Here is a 22,157-nt window from a genome sequence, read left to right as displayed (position 1 = left end):
GTATGATGGCTGTTTTGAGGAAGGTATATGGTGGATGTATGATACCGGTGAAAAGTGCGCGGTATTAGAGAGGCTAGCAATGGCGGAAAGGTGAGAGTGCGTATAATCCATGGACTCAACATTAATCAAAAGAACTCATGCACTTATTGCAAAAATTTAGAAGTCATCAAAAACCAAAGCATTAAACGCATACTCCTAGGGGGATAGATTGGTAGGAAAAGACCATCGCTCGTCCCCGACTGCCACTCCTAAGGAAGACAATCAATAAATAAAATTGTGCTCCGACTTCATCACAAGCGGTTCACCATACGTGCATGCTACGGGAATCACAAAATTCAACGCAAGCATTCTTTAAATTCATAATTACCCCTACTAGCATTGCTTTAATATTATCACCTCCATATCTCAAAACAATTATCAAGCATCAAACTTATCTTAGTATTCAACGCACTCAAAAGAAAGTTTCACAAATCTTGAATACCAAGTATATTAACATTAAGCAAATTACCATGCTATTAACAACTCTCAAAATAATCTAAGTGAAGCATGAGAGATCAATAGTTTCTTTAAAACAAATCCACCACCGTGCTCTTAAAGATCTAAGTGAAGCACTAGAGCAAAAATTATTACGCTCAAAAGATATAAGTGAAGCACTATGAGCAAAACTATCAAGCTCAAAAGATATAAGTGAAGCACATAGAGTATTCTAGCAAATTCCAAATCATGTATGGCTCTCTCAAAAGGTGTGTACAGCAAGGATGATTGTGGCAAACTAACAAGCAAAGACACAAATAATAAAGACGCTCCAAGCAAAACACATATCATGTAGTGAATAAAAATATAGCTCCAAGTAAATTACCGATGGAAGTAGACGAAAGAGGGGATGCCTTCCGGGGCATCCCCAAGCTTTGACTTTTGGTGTCCTTGGATTATCTTGGGGTGCCATGGGCATCCCCAAGCTTAGGCTCTTGCCACTCTTTGTTCCATAATCCATCAAAAGAATTCACCCCAAACTTGAAAACTTCACAACACAAAACTCAATAGAAATCTCGTGAGCTCCGTTAGTGAAAGAAAACAAAAGACTACTTCAAGTTACTGTAATGAACTCATTCTTTATTTATATTGGTGTTAAACCTACTGTATTCCAACTTCCTTATGGTTTATAAACTAATTTATTAGCCATAGATGCATTGAAATAAGTAAACAACACACGGAAAACAGAATCTGTCAAAAATAGAATAGTCTGTAGCAATCTGTAACTAACGCAAACTTCTGGAGCTCTAAAAATTCTACCAAAATAGGAAGTACTGTACAATTTGTTTATTGATTAGAAGCAAAAAGAATCAATGCAAAATCACGTTCCTGTGATTTATTGAATTGTTTCTCGTGAGCGCAAAGTTTCTGTTTTTCAGCAGAATCAAATCAACTATCATCATAGCTTATCCTATAGGTTCTACTTGGCACAAACACTAATTAAAACACAAAACCACATCTAAACAGAAAGTAGAAACAAAATTTAGCACTAAACAGGAACAAAAACAAATAACACAAAATAAAATTGGGTTGCCTCCCAACAAGCGCTATCGTTTAACGCCCCTAGCTAGGCATAAAAGCGAAGATAGATCTAACGAGTGCCATCTTTGGTAGGCAATCCATAAGTGGCTCTCATGATAGATTCATATGGTAATTTTATTTTCTTTCTAGGGAAGTGTTCCATACCCTTTCTCAAGGGAAATTGGAATCTAATATTCCCTTTCTTCATGTCAATAATTGCACCAATCGTTCTAAGGAACGGTCTACCAAGAATAATAGGACATGAAGGATTGCAATCTATAGCAGGAACGATAAAATCTACGGGCACATAATTCCTATTGGCAACAATAATAACATCATTAATTCTTCCCATAGGCTTTTTAATAGTGGAATCCGCAAGATGCAAATTTAGAGAGCAATCTTCAAAGTCACGGAAATCTAGCAAATCACACAAAGTTTTGGGAATAGTGGAGACACTAGCACCCAAATCACACAAGGCATGAAACTCATAATCTTTAATTTTAATTTTGATAATAGGTTCCCACTCATCATAGAGTTTTCTAGGTATAGAAACTTTCAACTCAAGTTTTTCTTCATAAGATTGCATCAAGGCATCAACAATGTGTTCGGTAAAGGCCTTATTTTGACTATAAGCATGAGGAGAATCTAGCACGGATTGCAACAAGGAAATACAACCAATCAAAGAGCAATGTTCATAATTAAATTCCTTGAGATCCAAAATAGTGGGTTTAGCAACATCAAGATTTTTATTTCTTTCAATCCCACTTTCATCAATTTCATCATCAAGATCTAGAAACTCCGAATTCTTAGAACGCCTTCTAGGTAAAGGAAGATCATATTCAGTTTCATCAAGATTCATCTTGCAAAACAAAGATTTAATAGGGGACACATCAATAACTTTTAGATCTTCATCTTGATTTTCATAGGAATCGGAAGAACATGCTTTAATAAAGGCATCTTTGGAAGCACGCATCCTAGCGGTTCTTTCCTTGCACTCATCAATGGAAATTCTCATAGCTTTGAGAGACTCATTGATATCATGCTTAGGAGGAATAGATCTAAGCTTTAAAGAATTAATTTCAAGAGAAATTCTATCAACGTTCCTAGCCAAATCATCAACTTTAAGCAATTTCTCTTCAAGCAAAGCATTAAAATTCTTTTGTGAATTCATAAACTCTTTAACACTACTCTCAAATTCAGAGGGCATCTTATTAAAATTTCCATAAGAGTTGTTGTAGGAATTTCCATAATTATTAGAAGGATTACTAGGATAAGGCCTAGGATTAAAATTCCCTCTATACGCGTTATTTCCAAAACTATTCCTTCCAACAAAATTCACATCCATAGATTCATTATTATTCTCAATCAAAGTAGATAAAGGCATATCATTGGGATCAAGAGGAATATTTTTAGTAGCAAACATCTTCATAAGTTCATCCATCTTTTCACTCAAAACATTGATTTCCCCTATAGCATGCATTTTTTTACTAGAAGTTCTTTCGGTATGCCATTGAGAATAATTAGCCATAATATTGTCAAGCAATTTTGTAGCATCTCCTAACGTAATTTCCATAAACGTGCCTCCCGCGGCCTAGTCTAAAAGATTTCTAGAAGCAAAATTTAATCCGGCATAAAATTTTTGTATGATCATCCATAAATTCAAACCATGAGTAGGGCAATTGCGAAGCATCAATTTCATTTTTCCCAAGATTGGGCAACATGCTCATGATCAAGTTGTTTGAAATTCATAATATCGTTCCTAAGAGTGATGATCTTAGCGGGAGGAAAATATTTAGAGATAAAAGCATCTTTCCACTTGTTCCAAGAATCAATACTATTTTTAGGCAAACACGAAAACCAAATTTTAGCACGATCTCTAAGTGAAAACGGAAATAACTTCAATTTGACAATATTGTTATCCGTATCTTTTTTCTTTTATATATCACACAAATCAACAAAATTGTTTAGATGAATAGCGGCATCTTCACTAGGAAGGCCGGCGAATTGATCTTTCATAACAAGATTCAGCAAAGCGGTATTGATTTCACAAGACTCATCATTATTAAGAGGAGAAATCGGAGTACTAAGGAAATCATTATTATTGGTATTCGAGAAATCACACAATTTGGTATTATCTTGCGCCATGGCAACAAGTAATCCAACACACAAGCAAAGGCAAACGAGAAAAAGGCGAAAATGAAAGAGAGGAGGAGATTGGGAAAGAGAGGGCGAATAAAACGGCAAGGGTGAAGTGGGGGAGAGGAAAACGAGAGGCAAATAATGTAATGCGAGAGATAGGGATTGTGATGGGTACTTGGTATAGTTGAGTTTTGCGCGAACTCCCCCGCAACGGCGCCAGAAATTCTTCTTGCTACCTCTTGAGCACTGCGTTGGATTTCCCCGAAGAGGAGAGGATGATGCAGTAAAGTAGCATAAGTATTTCCCTCAGTTTTTGAGAACCAAGGTATCAATCCAGTAGGAGATCATGCACAAGTCCCTCGTACCTACACAAAATGATAGCAACTCGCAACCAACGCTTAGGGGTTGTCAATCCCTTCACGGTCACTTACGAGAGTGAGATCTGATAGAGATAATATTTTTGGTATTTTTGATAGATAGATGCAAAGTAAAGGCAAAGTAAAAACAAAGCAAGTAAATAAAGTAATGGAGATTGATATGATAAGAATAGACCCAGGGGCCATAGGTTTCACTAGTGGCTTCTCTCAAGAGCATAAGTATTCCACGGTGGGTGAACAAATTACTGTTGAGCAATTGATAGAAAAGCGAATAATTATGAGATTATCTAGGTATGATCATGTATATAGGCATCGCGTCCAAGACAAGTAGATCGAAACGATTCTGCATCTACTACTATTACTCCACTCATCGACCGCTATCTAACATGCATCTAGAGTATTAAGTAAAACAGAGTAACGCTTTAAGCAAGATGACATGATGTAGAGGGATAAATTCATGCAATATGATAAAAACCCCATCTTGTTATCCTCGATGGCAACAATACAATACGTGCCTTGCAACTCTTTCTGTCACTGAGTAAGGACACTGCAAGATTGAACCCAAAGCTAAACACTTCTCCCATTGCAAGAACTACCAATCTAGTTGGCCAAACCAAATGGATAATTCGAAGAGACTTGTAAAGATAACTCAATCATACATAAAAGAATTCAGAAAATAATCAAATATTGTTCATAGATAAGCTGGATCATAAACCCACAATTCATCGGTCTCAACAAACACACCGCAAAAAGAAGATTACATCGAATAGATCTCCACAAGAGAGGGGGAGAGCATTGTATTGTGATCCAAAAAGAGAGAATAAGCCATCTAGCTAATAACTATGGACCCGAAGGTCTGAAGTAAACTACTCACACTTCATCGGAGATGCTATGGTGTTGATGTAGAAGCCCTCCATGGTAGATGCCCTCTCCGGCGGAGCTCCGGAACATGCCCCAAGATGGGATCTCGCGGATACAGAAGGTTGCGGCGGTGGAATTAGGTTTTTGGCTCTGTATCTGATCTGACAGGGGTACGTAGATATATATAGGAGGAAGGAGTACGTCGGTGGAGCAACAGGGGGCCCACGAGGCAGGGGGGCGCGCCCAGGGGGGGAGCCCTCCACCCTCGTGACCGCCTCTGGCACTTCTTGGAGTAGGGTCCAAGTCTCCTGGATCACGTTCGGTGAGAAAATCACGTTCCCGAAGGTTTTATTCCGTTTGGACTCCGTTTGATATTCTGTTTCTTCGAAATACTGAAATAGGCAAAAAGCAGCAATTCTGGGCTGGGCCTCCGGTTAATATGTTAGTCCCAAAAATAATATGAAAGTGGAAAATAAAGCCCAATATAGTCCAAGACAGCAGACAAAGTAGCATGGAGTAGTCAAAAATTATAGATACGTTGGAGACGTATCATGGCGCCGAGTAGGCCTCGTCTTCGTCCGAGGAGTCGGTGAGGATGCTGCGGTTCCAGTGGAGCAGGTTAAGGCGGTGCTGTGGGGATGGAGCAGCCGCGATAGACGAGGCGATCGTCGGAGCAGCTCCTTGGAGGTGGAGGACGGGGCGGCTGAACCGGCGGGACGGCGAGATGGACGACGGATCCTCATCCGGGGAGGTGGACAAGGGACGTTGAGCTGTTGCGGTGGAGGACGTCGTTGGGGAAGAGGCTCCGGCTGGGCAGCGGTGATGTGGCGGACGGAGGACGGTGAGGTTTCGCGGCTGGAGCGGAGAGGTTATGGCGGCCTGGGATTTTGGATGGCGAAAAGGGGGCGATGGGAGGGGGTGAAGCATGACTTAGGGACGCGCTTGTCCAAAATGTAGCGTGTGTTACAAAAGTACCCCCACCGATTTGAAATAGCGGCCCTTTCGGCTCAGGGTTAGAAGGGGGATTTCGCGTGTCGGGATTTGGTAGCTGGAGGGAGTTTTCGCACGCGTTGTAATTTCGGGATAGCAAGGCGCGGGTTGTGAAGGCGCCAGTTTTGGGAGCACGATATCTAAATTTTTGGGATATAACAAGCCGCAGGTTAAATTTTAGGGACAAGCCTAACATGTAGTAATATTGTACTTGTACGTACCAAATCAATTCGCACTTCCCTCAACCAAAAAGAAAACAAAAAAAAATAAAACTATTCATACCACACAAAGAGAGAGTCTTGCCCCGTTTTACTATACAAATGCTATTCAAAGCTACTCCCTCCTTCCATCTATATAGGGCCTAATGCGTTTTTTGATGCTAACTTTGACCAAATATTAGAGCAATAATATATGACATGCAACTTACACAAAGCACACCGTTAAATTCGTCTGTGAAAGGTTCTTTCAATGATATAATTTTCACATTATGCATGTCATGTACTATTAATCTTGTCAATAGTCAAAGGCGGTCTTAAAAATCTCATTACGCCCTATATAGATGGAAGGAGGGAGTATGAATCCATGTTATGTCCAATTAATTTTTTTCGCTTGCTGTATAATGCATGTAACCTACTCATACTAACATTTTAGTGCATTCCAAATGTCTATACTACCGTTGCAATTCGAACTAAATTTGAATTCGTTTCTCTATTTCAATAAGAATCTACAATCATGATTGTTGCCAACTTCAACCATCATTCGTGAATTACCTTAATAACACACCACATGATTACTATAGAGATAGCTATGAACTATGTGTACTATATGAAATTGAATTCTATTTTTTGAATACACTTGATGTTGATTCCAAATAATAGTACATTTGATGTACTAACTATAAATTCATAATCTAAACCATGTTCCATACGTACACCGTGTTTATCACACAAAGTATAGTGCCCCGCCCCCTACATTATGACAAGTATTTAGACCTGAGTTGCAAAAGCCACACATTAGCCCAAATTATAATCATTGTTCTACATTATGATATCTTCTTCAAGTATCCGCATCCACTTTTCTATAATGAATTATGATCTTTGTTCGTCTTTTACACCTTCACGGTCCTCTTCTATTTGTAGCTAGCTAGCGCTAATTTTCTATCGTGCATGCACACGCCCGCCCCCCTCTCACACACCCTTAGCGTCCCCTCCATCGCGCACGTTCATTATTTCTCTTTAGTTCGTCCACCAGCGGTGTGTGTAGGCCCCCGGATCCTTCTTTCCGGCACACACCGATCGATATACCTCTCTAGCCTAGTGTGCCTACACCAAACACATATATACTTCCCCTCTTCTATTCTCACCGTCCATGCCCCCCTATGTCCAATGCGGTTCCATGCAGGTGCACACTCCCGCCCCTCTTTTCATTGGTCACATACTCGCACACTCCTCCCCCCTCGACATGGTAGGCCTCTCGCACCACCTCCTGGCCACACCCTCTCCCCCTGTCTGCCTCTCTGGACCTTATTTGCTTCTAACACATGCAGATGTGTATATGAACTGATCTCCCTACATATAGCCAGGTCGACTATAATTTGTTTTCACCAAGCACCAATACTCTTACCTTGCTAGTTATGTCTCTCCTTTTCTCGGACACACAATGGTTGATCTTCCTATGTAGTTGCGTATGCTTACCACAACCATATCTTCTCCCCTCATCATCCTTGAATACCTCCCGACCCGTCTCTCACACGCATGTGCATAGACAGACGGACATCCCCCACCCTCTCTTATTGATATTGCACTCATACCCTCCATTTGTCTAGCAGGCCTCTCCCACCATTTGTGTGACGCCACTCCACCACCAACCCTCCGACGCTCTACATTTGTCTTTTTCCCAACCTTATTCCTCTGCTACACATATCCATGGATGTCGATCGATCTCCCTCAATACATAGCTAGGTCTCTCTCCTTCCCCACACATATACTAGTCGATCGGTCTCTACCCCCTCCCCCCCACACCGATAGTCAAACGTTGTAGGTAGGTATCCATGCCACGGAGAAAAACTGCACCTCTGCCCTCTCAAATTCCAGTAGGCCAGCCGCCCTGTATCTTTGATGTGGGAAAACACAAATTCAATGGCACTCTTTATCGATCGCGCAGCCACACATTTCATCCCTGTTTTCAATTCTATCGATATCTCATGTCCATGACTCCGTTTCACACACATTGCATATGTTACATTTTTCTTATTGAGATATCATCAACACATTGCCTCTATTTCGCACAAACCATCTCTCTCTCACACCCACCCACGTACGTACCTGCACCTAAAGAACAAGTGCACGCAGGACACACGTACTCATGTCTCGTTCCCGGCCACACCCGGGCGGGTACACGGTGGAGTTCGTTTCTGTACGAAAAGGCAGCCCACGTGATAATTTGACGCGTGTAGCGGTTGTTTACTCGAAGGAGGGTCGGGTACCACGCCTAGATGGAACAAAGTTCGACTTGACGCGTTAGCATTAAATAAAGTTATATATTTCTCAATGGCACATACAGAATATGAAATGATTGCCGTGGGGAAAATGGAAAAATGGGTTTGTCTCTCGTCACACCATCTCACACAAGGCCGCCGTGGCCTCTCTCTCTCAGTGTTGGTCAGTGATCCGGCCGCATCCCGTCTACCGGCGGATAGGGAGGATGTGCATCGTCTCTCCGTTCGACGGTGTTGAGGCAGCACGTCCCGATCTGCGGTACCCGCCGTTCTCTCTGACCAAGCTCCGGCGCGGTAGGGCCTTTGCCACTTGCTCGCTGCCATAGTATGGGCAGATCCCGGCCGCCGGCGCCCTCAACATCCCGACGACCCTCAGGTACAACTTCCTCCGGCCTTGCTCCACTGCCCATCTTCCCATGTTGGTGCATGTGGATCTTCTATAGTTGTTTGCTTAAATCATATCTCAGCCGGCGTACTTTCCATCTTGCAATCTCCTCCTCAAACCATTTTTGATAAACCACCATGTGCTATCTTTCCCTTATTACATGGAACATGCTTCTTTTTTGTCGGCGTATGTGTCTTCAACTCGTGTTATTGAGTAGTTATTGTTTCCTTTCGACCTCCTTTTGCAAACAGGGCTATCCATTTTCACCTCGTTGCTATTACGAACTTTTGGTGAACTGCACAAATCACTTTTTTGAAGAGTGTTTTGTGGAGTTCCACCAAAATGTCACACGGACAACGTTTTTACATTTCTATGGGACTGCGGAAAGGGAGATTGGTTTTGCTATCCTCCTCATCCAACTCCGTGCCTAATCTTCTCCAACAAGAAGTTAGTCCTAAAGAGAGATCGTAGAGGTGATCGGCTTCTATTTATGTGTGTTATGTTTCATCATCTAGTTCCACTATTATTCTAATCACACTGACTGCTTATCTTTACACAGGGATGGTCCGCTAGATTTTAGCGAAGCTGCACAAAATGATCAGATTGTGGTGTCCTTCATACACCTCTTTTTTGGCTACAGAGCTGGGTGAAACTAGCTGCCAAGCAATGAACATTGTGCCAAGGAAATGGAGCCATGCCTACGAACAACATCGATCAATTATATTTTTATCTTTATTTGTACACCTTCTCACAACTTTGTCTTTAGTTGTGATGTGAATATTGGCGCTGATCTGCGAACCATTGAGATGCATTAGCCATGGTAGTTTCATTTGTATTTGATGGAATGTTGTAACGAGATAATCTCGAGGCAAGACACATGAATCCTAAGTTGAAACCTTTTTTTTCCTGCGGGAACCAAAGTTGAAACCTTCATAGCATCACAGTACAATTTCATCAAAATTATACGTACATATAAACAAATCCTGAAGGATTGATAGCAATGCCAGAAACAATTCAACTTCGTTTCGCCGACATGTTGGACATCCTTCATCCGACTCCACCTGCCATGCAACAATATTGAGTGCACAACACAACTTCAGGGAAAGATTCACCCCGGTCATTGCACCGCAGTAGTAATGACTAGTGAGCAGTCAAATCACAGAGCCCCACCTTCGCCACAGTAAGTTGCTCGGACGAAGCAACCATCATTTCTATGTTCCTTGAATCCGCTGCTACTCCCATATTCCCAAAGTAATAAGTTGCTCGGGCGAATCAACCATCACTATATCTGCTCACGTGTGATGACCATAGGAGCTATCCATTAAGATTGCATGTTAAAAAAATAAAGGTCGATAACTAATGCGCCAAACTTTCAAAAAAAACTAATGCGTCACCTTAGGCCAACGCGGCCAGATTGCATTTTGCACGAGAAATTACACACCATGTTTCATTGACATGTGCTCCTGTTCCAACATATCAGTGAGACGATGGCGAGTAGTAGTATTTCCAAACGGACCTGTAGGCCGGGGCGCCTGTTCGTGAACCGTGGCAAACTGGCAACCGTTCACCGACTCTTCGCCTTTCCCTCTCGATTTGGAACTGCTATCGCACGCTCTTCCTCTCCCTCCTCCATTTTCCTTCAGCCCTTCACCCTTCCTTCTGCCATTGTTCGATCGTCTTCTCCATGGATGGAACAAGTCGGAAACGACCCTGTTATTCTTTCCCCAATCTGAAAGATGACATGGTGGAGGAATTCATTGATCAGTGCGATGTCATCACCTCGGCTAGCATGGCAGGTTCGTTCAAACCCATTCTTGACTCAACTAATAATATCATTACAAGGAACCCAAGAGTCAAGGAGCGGTTTGATCTCCCCTATCTTCTTCGCCGTGACCCTGATGACTACTAGCGCGGGGACGACGGAGGCCTCGCCTTGTGCAAGTTTATGCCGCTTGATAATGATACACATGATGTTAAGATGCCATCACTTGAGGGCAAGGATTGGGCAGGCGCAAATGGAGATTGGGTTGTTTACATTGGGTCCAACTGTGAGTGGGAACTTGTAAATGTGTACACTCGTGACCGGGTTCCACTTCCAAAAATCTCAGTAGACTACCCAGAGGTTGAGCACAACGGTATTGTATGCACGTTCAAATACGATCATGGTGACTGTCTTCTATGGAATATAGCAATTTGTCGAGTTCCCAACCGCTCTTGGAATTACAACAACTATGAAGTTGTTGCTATCTTCGACAAGCTTGTTGACATCCTTCGTGGTTCGACTAGATGGATATTGCTCAAAAATCAGTTTCTATACACAGAAGCTATTGCAGTTTTTCTAGTTTGTCTGTCCCCGATTATAAGTTCTTGTTGACCATGGCCTATAGGAACCAGGCTGCGCCAGCGCTTTTGTAGTGACCCCGAAGGGGTCCCGGGTTGCTTTGACGCGCCCCACCCCATCAGTCCTGTGTTGTACTTGACTTGACTCTCCCCCCTCCTATCAACTTATTCAGATTTGCTTATTTCTTTCACTTTCATTTTTGTAGATATAGGCTTTGGCGAATTCTCTCAAGGCTCGAGTGAAGTGACAAGCACATATTACCGGAAGCTAGTGATCCCGCCCAGCCAGCTCAGCATGCTTTAGAGCTCCTTGATTGGTACGAGGTAGTGATAGCAAGAGGCAACTCTCAATTGTTGTAATATAGAGACCTCTTTCAATGATTATAGATCCAAAGGATCGTTATTGATAGGAAACTGCCAGTAGCCCTTGACTTTGACTTGAAGAATTGAATCCGTGTGTACTGTGATGCAATTCAATAAGAGGGCCTTATGTTTGCTTCCACCACTCGTGTCACCGTTTTTGCATGGAATCCTTATACTTTCGGTACGTTTGTCTTCCACCGTAATTATAATTGTTCCACATGCATGCGGGTTAGCAAGTTTCCCTTTACTAATTAACCTTCTTCTTGTGTTTCCAAGGTCCTGTGAACATTACACCACCTATACTTGAACATTTTTATAACCAAGGGGGAGATGATGATGGTGATGATCACAAGCATGAGGACGAGAACATATATACTCAGTGGTGCCTGGCAACTAATTCCGATGGATCACCTCTTCTTGTGTGTATACAGCGCACTGAGTTTGTTACTACTGAGGGAGCACGTGTTGTCTCCCATGGTCGCACTCTCTGGACCTATTCCAACACCCGTTGCATGGTATTCGGGATGGATACTAGTGTGCTAGAGCCAACACCTTCTCTCTGGTACAGAATTGATAGTCTAGGAGAAAACTCGCTCTTCCTTGGACAAAACTATCCAATGATGGTGAAAGGCAATCCAACTGCTGTTGACACAACGTTACTAGTACCATTTATGAGAAGCAACTGTGTCTATACCTTGGACATTTTGGTGGTTCCCTACCCTGGTACTGATATAGTAGGCCGCTTCAGCTTGGATGATCAGTCCTGCGTTGGTCTCGAGATCGACAATAGATGGCCCGTCCCAGAGAATCACTTGTGGTTCAAAGCAAGCGTTTCCAATGCCGAGGAATGGTTGAGTTAAAGTTCATTTCATTGCTTGTTATTTGTTGTGTGGTGAAAACTTTAGTATTTATAATGTATCCTCATTGTCGATGTGGGTTGATGACCTGTTGTATGTAATAAAATGACATGCCTGTGATAAACTTACTAAATTTATGAATGGCTTTCGAGTCGCTTCTCTGAGTGAGTGGCGCGACGAGGCAAAAAAATATTTTCCGAATACATAATTGTACGTGCATTACAACAGGTTATCGGATGAGGCCAATAAACAATAGTAGTACACTATTTGTACTAGCAACGCACTTTCAATTGGTATCAGAGCAAGGTACTCCCTTGTTCTGTGTGATTTTGGTTTAACCGCCTGGAGTTTTAGTTATGTCGACTGCAGGATTGAGGAACATATCCTGCCCCATCTTTGACGGTCATGAGTATCCTCGGTGGAAGTCCATGATGAAGAAGCGACTCATGGCTATGGACAGCGAACTGTGGACCGTCACTAAGATTTGTCTTACCAATCTATGCAAGATGGTGGAGGTTGATGACATTCGCACGTACACTCTACTCAACCTCACAGCGAAGGATGTCATCTACTCCAGTCTGTCTCGAAATCAGTTCAGGAACGTCATGCATCTCAATCACGCGAAGCTAATCTGGGACCGTCAAACTTGCTTCCCTTGCCACTAAATGACAAAGAGCTTTGGAAAAAGTTCAATACATGCTAAGTAAGAGCGATGATATGTTGGGTGAAGAAATGGATCAGTCGAAAGCTTTGGCTGAAAGTCTTCAGAGACTTCATACCAAGTTTGACGACCTTCAAGGTCATCATAACACTCTCTTATCTGATCACGAGAAGCTTTCTTATGAATTTCTTCAAAGAAAGCAAGATCTTGAAAATCTAAGAGTGGATTATGAAGATCTTCAGAAGGAGCGTGATTCGTTACTTGCTCAACAAATCAGCGCTACTCAGGAAGAATTTGTTCCTCCATGTCTGAAGTGCATTGAACGTGAAATTGCTAATTCTTCACCTGAATGTTCAAATGCTTCTAATGTTACAAATTCTTCACCTGTCTCTGCTATCACTAATTCCTCATCTGAGGACAATGCAAGTATCACTGATGATGCAGGGATGAAGGAATTGTACATGACAGGCATGTACAAAAGCCTCAAAGGGCATCAGACTCTTTGTGATGTGCTCAAAAAGCAGATCCTCAACAGAAACCTTAGGGAAGAGGGTATTGCCTTTGAGAGGAAACTCAATGCTGATGGAACATATTGGAATCCTGAGCAGTACCCCAAAATCTCATGGGTTGCTGCAAAGGGACCTCCAGTTGATCCATCCAACTTATCTGGTTTTACATGTGAATCTCCTCATTCTTCTGATGAGTCTTTTGACTCCAACTATAAACTGTTCAAAAATCAGAATGGTGAAGTATTTGCTAGATATGTTGGCACTAACTGCAGGAACGTTTCACCTATGAAGAAAATCTGGGTTCCCAAAAGTTGCCTTGAAAGTCTTCAGGTGAATGTCCTCATGACACCACCTATGAAAAATAGGAACTCCAGATCAAATTCTTCATATGGATCCAAGTCATCATACGGACCAAATTCCTCACATGGATCAAATTCCTCAAAAGGATCAAAGTCCTCATATGATCATCATCGTGCTAACCCTTCTGTTTCATAGGGTAGAGCTAAGGGCTATGAATATGAGCATTATTCTTCAAATCATTATGTTCATAAGTCATTGAAGAATTTCTCTGCTTATTCATATGCTTACCCTAACCCCTCTTATGTCAAACAAAGCGGACTAGCTTCTATGCCACCTTTCTCGTATGGAGCTCGCAGAGTGATGAATTCTTTGCCACCCCTTCAGATGTGGGTGGTGAAGAAAAAGAACTAATCTCTTATGCAGGGTCAGGTCTCCAGACGTGCTCAAAATGTATAAATCATAGGCTTCGAGAGAGAGATTTGCTGTTTTTTTGTTCTCTCTTGTATTCTGGGTTAAACTTGTTTGCTTTTGATTGCTTGAGATACAATCCATTACCTGTGAGACATTGATGATCATGTGTTTGATCATAAGCTACACTTATGCATGTTTGATGATATTATCTTACCTATCCTTATATGATCATTCACTTTGTTTGGTGATGAGTGCATGTATTCAATCTTTATTATTTTGAGCGCTCCACCAAGATGTATGTGACATGGAAGGGTAACCCATGAGCCTAATTCCTTGTGCATTTGCAGTCCAAAGCAAATCTTAAACTATGCACAAATTTAGGGGGAGCTCTTGCTTATCACATACTTCTCAAAGGGACGATGTTTTTCAATCTTAAAATTTATTGTCGCAGCTTTGATCTATATGTTGTCATCAATTACCAAAAAGGGGGAGATTGAAAGTGCAACTATCCCTAGGTGGTTTTGGTAATTCATAACAACATATAGCTCATTGAGCTAATGCTATTCCAAGACATATATTTCAGGAAAGCTCAATGAATGGCATGGCATGGATGATGAAAGTGGATCCCTCAAAATATCAAGGAAAAAGGATTGGCTCAAGCTCAAAAGCTCAAGACTCTACATTTTATATTTCAGTGATCCAAGATCACATTGAGTCTATAGGAAAAGCCAATACTATCAAGGAGGGATGAGGTGTTGCTTAATGAGCCTCTTGCTTCATGTGCTTAGTGATATGCTCCAAAACCCTCAACTACTTTCTCACATCCTCATTTGACCTAAACCTAAAGCCAAAATCGGTCTCGCCGATTCTTTCTATCCGGCGCCACCGAGTTCAGATGTCATAGCCACTGCCACAAACCCTAGGCAAATCGGTCTCACCGATAGGGATCTCGGTCTCACCGAGATGGGATTGTAATCTCTCTGTTTCCCTTCGTAACGTTTCAGTCTAGCCGAAGTGAGCGATCGGTCCCACCGAGATTGCAATGTAAACTCTCTGTTTCCCTTTTGTAACATTTCGGTCTCACTGAAAAGAGGAAATCGGTCCCACTGAGTTTACCTGACCAACTCTTTGGTTAGCTAATTACCAAAATCGGTCCCACCGAGTTTGTGTAATCGGTCTCACCGAGATTACCTTATGCCCTAACCCTAACCATATCGGTCCTACCGAGTTGCATTTCGGTCCCACCGAAAATCCTAACGGTCACTAGGTTTACTAAATCGGTCTGACCGAGTTTGTTGATTCGGTCCCACCGAGATTGGTAAATTGTGTGTAACGGTTAGATTTTGTGTGGAGGCTATATATACCCCTCCACCTCCTCTTCATTCGTGGAGAGAGCCATCAGAATAAACCTACACTTCCAACTTACCAGTTCTGAGAGAGAACCACCTACTCATGTGTTGAGGCCAAGATATTCCATTCCTACCATATGAATCTTGATCTCTAGCCTTCCCCAAGTTGCTTTCCACTCAAATCTTCTTTCCACCAGATCCAAATCATATGAGAGAGAGTTGAGTGTTGGGGAGACTATCATTTGAAGCACAAGAGCAAGGAGTTCATCATCAACACACCATTTGTTACTTCTTGGAGATTGGTGTCTCCTAGATTGTCTAGGTGTCACTTGGGAGCCTCCGACAAAGATTGTGGAGTTGAACCAAGGAGTTTGTAAGGGCAAGGAGATCGCCTACTTCGTGAAGATCTACCGCTAGTGAGGCAAGTCCTTCGTGGGCGACGGCCATGGTGGGATAGACAAGGTTGCTTCTTCGTGGACCCTTCGTGGGTGGAGCCCTCCGTGGACTCGCGCAACCGTTACCCTTCGTGGGTTGAAGTCTCCATGGACGTGGATGTACGATAGCACCACCTATCGGAACCACGCCAAAAACATTTGTGTCTCCAACTGCGTTTGAATCCTCCAAACCCTTCCCTTTACTTTCTTGCAAGTTGCATGCTTTAATTTCCGCTGCCTATATACTCTTTGCATGCTTGCTTGATTTGTGTGATGATTGCTTGACTTGTCCAAAAGTTGCTAAAATCTGTTAAACTCTAAAATTGGGAAAAGGTTAAGTTTTTAATTGGTCAAGTAGTCTAATCACCCCCCTCTAGACATACTTCAAGGTCCTACAAGTGGTATCAGAGCTTTGGTCTCCATTTTCTTTGATTTCCATAGCTTTTGGTGGTCATAACCTTGGTTTCACAACCTAGGAGAGTATGGCGTCTAGCGAGGGAAATTATCAGCGTAGAGGTCCTTACTTTGATGGAACTAATTTTGCTAGTTGGAAGCATAAGATGAAAATGCATATTCTTGGACATAACCCCGCCATTTGGGCTATTATTTGTATTGGCTTGCAAGGTGAATTCTTTGATGGGAGATAGCCGAACCCTGAAGCTAATGCGAAAGAATTGAAGATGCTGCAATACAACGCTCAAGCTTTTGATATCATCTTCAACGGATTGTGCCCCGAAGAATTCAACAAAATCAACCGTCTTGAGAATGCAAAGGAAATTTGGGACACTTTGATTGATATGCATGAAGGTACCGAATCCGTCAAGGAATCCAAGTTGGATGTGCTCCAAAGTCAGCTTGACAAGTTCAAAATGAAGGATGGTGAAGGTGTCGCTGAAATGTACTCTAGGCTTGCTCTTATCACAAATGAGATTGCCGGCTTAGGGAGTGAAGAGATGACCGACAGATTCATCATCAATAAGATCCTAAGAGCATTGGATGGAAAATATGATACCGTGTGCACATTGATTCAAATGATGCCCAATTACAAGAATCTCAAGCCAACGGAGGTCATTGGTAGAATTGTTGCTCATGAGATGTCACTCAAGGATAAGTAGGAACTTCACAACAAGTCAAGTGGTGCTTACAAAGCCTCATGTGAAGCCCCCACATCATCAAGTGAGAAACAAACCATCAATGAAGAATTGAGCTTAATGGTGAAGAATTTCAACAAATTCTACAATAGTAGAAGCAAAGAAAGAAGCTCTAAGTCAAGGTCCTACAATGACAAGAGATCTTCCAGTCGAGAGCGCAACTGCTACAATTGTGGGAGACCCGGACACTATTCCAATGAGTGTACGGCACCCTACAGAAGATTCTCCTAAAAGAAGAAGTAGAAGAGAAGAATCACCACCAAGAGAGAGAAGGAGTAGAGATGATCGTTATGAACGAAGACCCTCACGGAGAAACAAGGATTCAAAAAGGAAGGACAAGTCATCAAGGAGCTACACAAAACGAAGACATCAAGCTCATGTTGGTGAATGGGTATCTGATTCCGACTCTGAACATCACTCTGAGAGAAGCTATCACTCCGACTCCAAACATACTCAAGATGAAGGTGTTGCCGGTCTAGAACTTGTGTCAACCAACTCCTACGACATATTTGACTCACCAAATGAAGGAATTGGAAGATGCTTCATGGCCAAAGGTCCAAAGGTAACACATCCCGAGTATGTTGATTTCAATAGTGATGAAGATGACTTGCTAGGTGATGATGATTTACTTATTGACAACTCTAGTGATGAATACTATGATGAAACATCAATTAATAATGCTAAACAAGATAAAACAAATGACAATGATAAGGAGAAGATTGAGCTTCTAACTAAAGAACTAAACACTCTTAAGTTAGCTCATGAAACTATCTTCGAAAATCATTGAGAACTTTTAAGGGCTCATGAGAAGTTACGCTTTGAAAAGCTCAATCTTGAGCAAGAGCATGAGTTCTTAAAGGCAATCAATGATGATCTTCGCAAGAAAAGTTCTTCTTATATTGCCAAGTGTTTACTCTTATCCACTTACATGCCTCAAGTCAAGTCTAGTTACAAGAACAAGAAAGATTCTTCCTCTAGTAGTAGCAATAACAATGCTAAATCCAATATTGTTGCTTCTAGTAGTTCTCTTGATTCCACTAATGATTCTCTTAGCCAAGTTACACTTGAGCAAGAAAATAGCTTATTGAAGGGAATTATAGAGAAAGGTGTATACAAGAGCCTTGCCATGAGTAAGCAATTCGAGGAAATTGTATGCAAGCAAGGAAGGCACTGGAAGAATCAAGGTGTTGGTTTTGAATGAAAGTTTAATGCCAATGGAGTTGAGTGGGAAGAAGATAAATACCCCAAGACGAAGTTTGTTCCTCAACAAGAGAAGTATGATCCTACTTCTTTCAAGGGAACACAAGCTCAAGATGATCTTCCACCACAAGACCATAAAGGCAAGGACAAGCTTCAAGAGGAGATTGATGCATTTGAAGAATCACCTAAGGCCTTGGTCAAGTGGGTTCCCAAGACTACGTCAAGTTCTACTTCATCAAGTACAACCACAACTCCAAGGATTCCCATCAAGATGATGTGGATTCTGAAGAAGAAGAACTAGAGAGTTCTTGAGGGTGACTCCGCCAACATTCTTCACTCATATCATTATGGCAAGAACAAGTGCAATCAACTTCCACATCCTGCACTAGTTCAAGGAGTCACAAACCCTCATGTTGGTAAGGCAAGGGACAAGGTAACCAAATGATTTCATGGACATCATCTTGTGTGTGCATCACTCTATGTATATGGATATTCTTGTTTTGTTCCTTGTGGGACTAACCCATGTAGGTATGTTGAAAGTCCAACTCACTCCAAAAGATTGCTCCAAATGATCTACATCAACTTTGAGCATTCACATCTTCAACACCTACATGAAGCCATCATCGACAAAACCCAAGGTTAGTTCATCCCTCTAAGGGGGGATCTCACATCTAGGGGGAGCTTAACTCAAAGAATTGAGTCAAAGCAACTCTAATGGTGTGAACACATCAATGCATTATGTAAAAGTGGTAACCCCACTTGAGCTTAAACGATGAGTATGACCTATGATCAAATGTTCTCATTTGACTCCTAAGTCAATATACTCATATATAGATGACCTAGTCATCGCCAATTGTTTGATAGATGCTAGAATTGGTTGTGCATGCTTTGCCACATATTTCATTTGTCTTTTTATGGAGTGAGCATGCTGGTTGCATATTTTACTCATTCAAGGACATCCACTTGTTGTTTTGATTGATTGGTTCCCTTTTCTTTGGCCAAGTTGATGGACAAGAATGCCTAAGAACCTTCTCTAGCTATCTATGCTTTTCTCGTCTCAAACTCTATTCATGCTACATCACAAAATTGATCAAGTCAGATTCGAACCACTCTGTGTGAGGAGCACTTGGAGTCCCTGATTCGTCATAGACTTAAACTTCCAAAACTTCTTTGTGATTTTCGGTCTGACCGATTCCTCCATTTTGGTCCCACCGAGATCACTAAGTCGATCTAGGTTTTCAATCTTGGTGCAACCGATATGAACTTTTCGGTCACACCGAGTTGCTGTAACTATTAACAGTTATGCATCTCGGTGCCACCGAGTTGTTCAATTCGGTCACACCGACAGTGTCGGGCTATATATACTCACGGGCAAATTTTTGGAAAACCTTCTCCGAAACTCCTCGCCCGCGCGTAGCTCGCTCTGCCTACTAGGTCTACGGATCGTCGACTTCGTCGCCAGCCACCTCCTGTCGCTGGTCTCCGCCGCCGTCAACGGATTTCTTCTCCGTCGTTGCTGCCGTAGCGAGTTCATCGCCGAACTAGGGTATGAACTCGATCAAAGTGCTTTCCTTGTCTTATTCTCAGCACATTGTGTTCGTAATGCAACTTGCCATGATTGAAACACTCCTATCCAGTCAATGTGATCCTTAGAATAGATGCGATTCAAAAATTTAGGGTTAGGTTTCCGCCGAAACCATCTTGGACCCACCGAGTTCAAAAACTCGATCCCACCGGTTTGGCTAATGCCATTGCACTAGTAAGTCTCGGTCTGGCCGAGAATTACAAATCGGTGTGACCAATTTTAGAACTTTATGAAACCCTAGCAGTCTCGGTGCCACCGAACTGTGACTCGGTCTGACCGAGTTCACTAGTTTAGGTTCCAAAACTGCTTCGGTATCACCGAGTTTGAAAATCGGTAGATCCAAAATGCTCTTTGTGGAAACTAAAACTAAGATTTTTGAATCATTCTTTTGCAAAAATCTCTGCATTTTGTGATGCTCATCCACTCTGTCTCATCTATAACTACTCACAGGGTCAGCAGTCAGTGATTTGCAGCATGTCAGACCAAAGTGACAGTCAGAACAGGGAAGTAGAGCAGATTCACATGAGTAAGGGCACTAGTCCCTCAAGTACTTCAGATGAAGGGAGCAGAAGCACTCCAAGCAATTTGCCCAAAGCAGCCACAAGAGCTAGAAGGAAGAGAACCTCCGACTCAGAGGATGAGGACTATGTGGCAGCAGAAGATGAGGCTACTTCCAAGAAGGTAGTGCTCAAGAAGGTGCTCAGTTCAACTACAGTAAAGCCAGGCATGAAGATCAAAAGGCCAGCAGGAAGACAACCAATGTCCAAAGCCAGAGGATCAACTCAAGTACCTGAAAAGCCTGAAGAGCCAGCTGCAGAAGGAAAGAAAAGGAAGGAAAGGGTCAAGAAGACCATGGCCAGAGTTGTTGGTCAACCTTCCATGATGGAAGAGGAAGAAGAGGTTGCTGCACCAGCACCAAAGGCACAAAAGCTTATGCGTGATGCTATAAAGTCAGGGGCTGCATCATCAAAGCCCAAAGAAGCACCCAAAGATGCCTCCAAGCCCAAGATTGCACCAAAGAGAAATACCAGGAGTATACCAGTAGCTGAGAAGAACAAGGCCCCAATGCCTGAGGTTGCTGCTGAGGAAGATGAAGAAGGGTAGATCTTAAGGAAGCTCAAACCCAAGATTTCAGACCACAATGATGCTCATCCTATGGCTGAGAACATGAAGATCAGGAAAGACTCAGGGTTGAGGCTATGGAGATTGTCTGATCCATATGCCACCAGAAGAAGGACTGCTGTAGATTACAAGTTCCACACCAAGGAGCAGCATGACTTCTGTGAGACAATCTTGTTGGACAAGAAGCCCATAGTGTGTGATATGAGGTGGGTCGACTGGACCTACATGAAGGAAAATGAAAAAACACTATCCTGGAGTGCAAGACAGTTTCATTGCTTGTGGAGTTGCAGATTTTGTTGGGAAGAAGCTCACCAAATGGAATGATGAACTCATTATGCAATTCTACTCCACAGCACACTTCTATCCAGATGGCAGGATAGTATGGATGTCTGAAGGAACGAGATACCAGTCAACCATTGAGGAATGGGCAAGTCTGATCAAAGCCCCAAAGGAGAGTGAAGATGACTTGGATGTATATGCCAAGAAGAAGATGGGACACAATCCTATGTCACATATGTACAAAGAGATCCCAGACAAAGCCCTTGAGACTTTCTCATTTGGGTTAGTCCATTTTCTTCTGTCAGGGCTGCCTACGATCAACTGGATCTTAAGGCACACTCTTTTGCCCAAATCAGGTGACCACAATATGATAAGAGGGCATGCAATCAACATGCTTCACATTTTTGATGTGACCCAGAAATTCAAGGTCATGAGCCTTATGGTTGAAACCATTAAGAGGACTGCAGCAGATCAGAAGAGAAGTTGTGGATATGCCCCACAGATTGAGGAGTTGATTAACTCAAAGATGGACACAGGAAAGTATCAGTTGGATAAGGAACATTTTGTTCTCTATCCAGACTTTGAGGACAATCAAGTTGTCATGAATGAGAATAAACCATCATCAGTGCAAGCTCAAGAGAAGAAGGAGAAAGCAAGGAAAGAGAAGGTTGCCAAGATGCCAACTCAAGAGGAGGCATCTGAGTATTTCTTGAAGAACAAATAGGAGCAGCTTGGTTACTTGATAGCATCAACACTGAGGATTGAGAAGGGGTTGGCCACCCTAACTCAAAAC

The sequence above is a fragment of the Triticum aestivum genome, chromosome 6B (assembly GCF_018294505.1).
Source record: "Triticum aestivum cultivar Chinese Spring chromosome 6B, IWGSC CS RefSeq v2.1, whole genome shotgun sequence".
In the NCBI taxonomy this organism is placed as follows: Eukaryota; Viridiplantae; Streptophyta; class Magnoliopsida; order Poales; family Poaceae; genus Triticum; species Triticum aestivum.
This window is presented reverse-complemented; position numbering follows the sequence as displayed.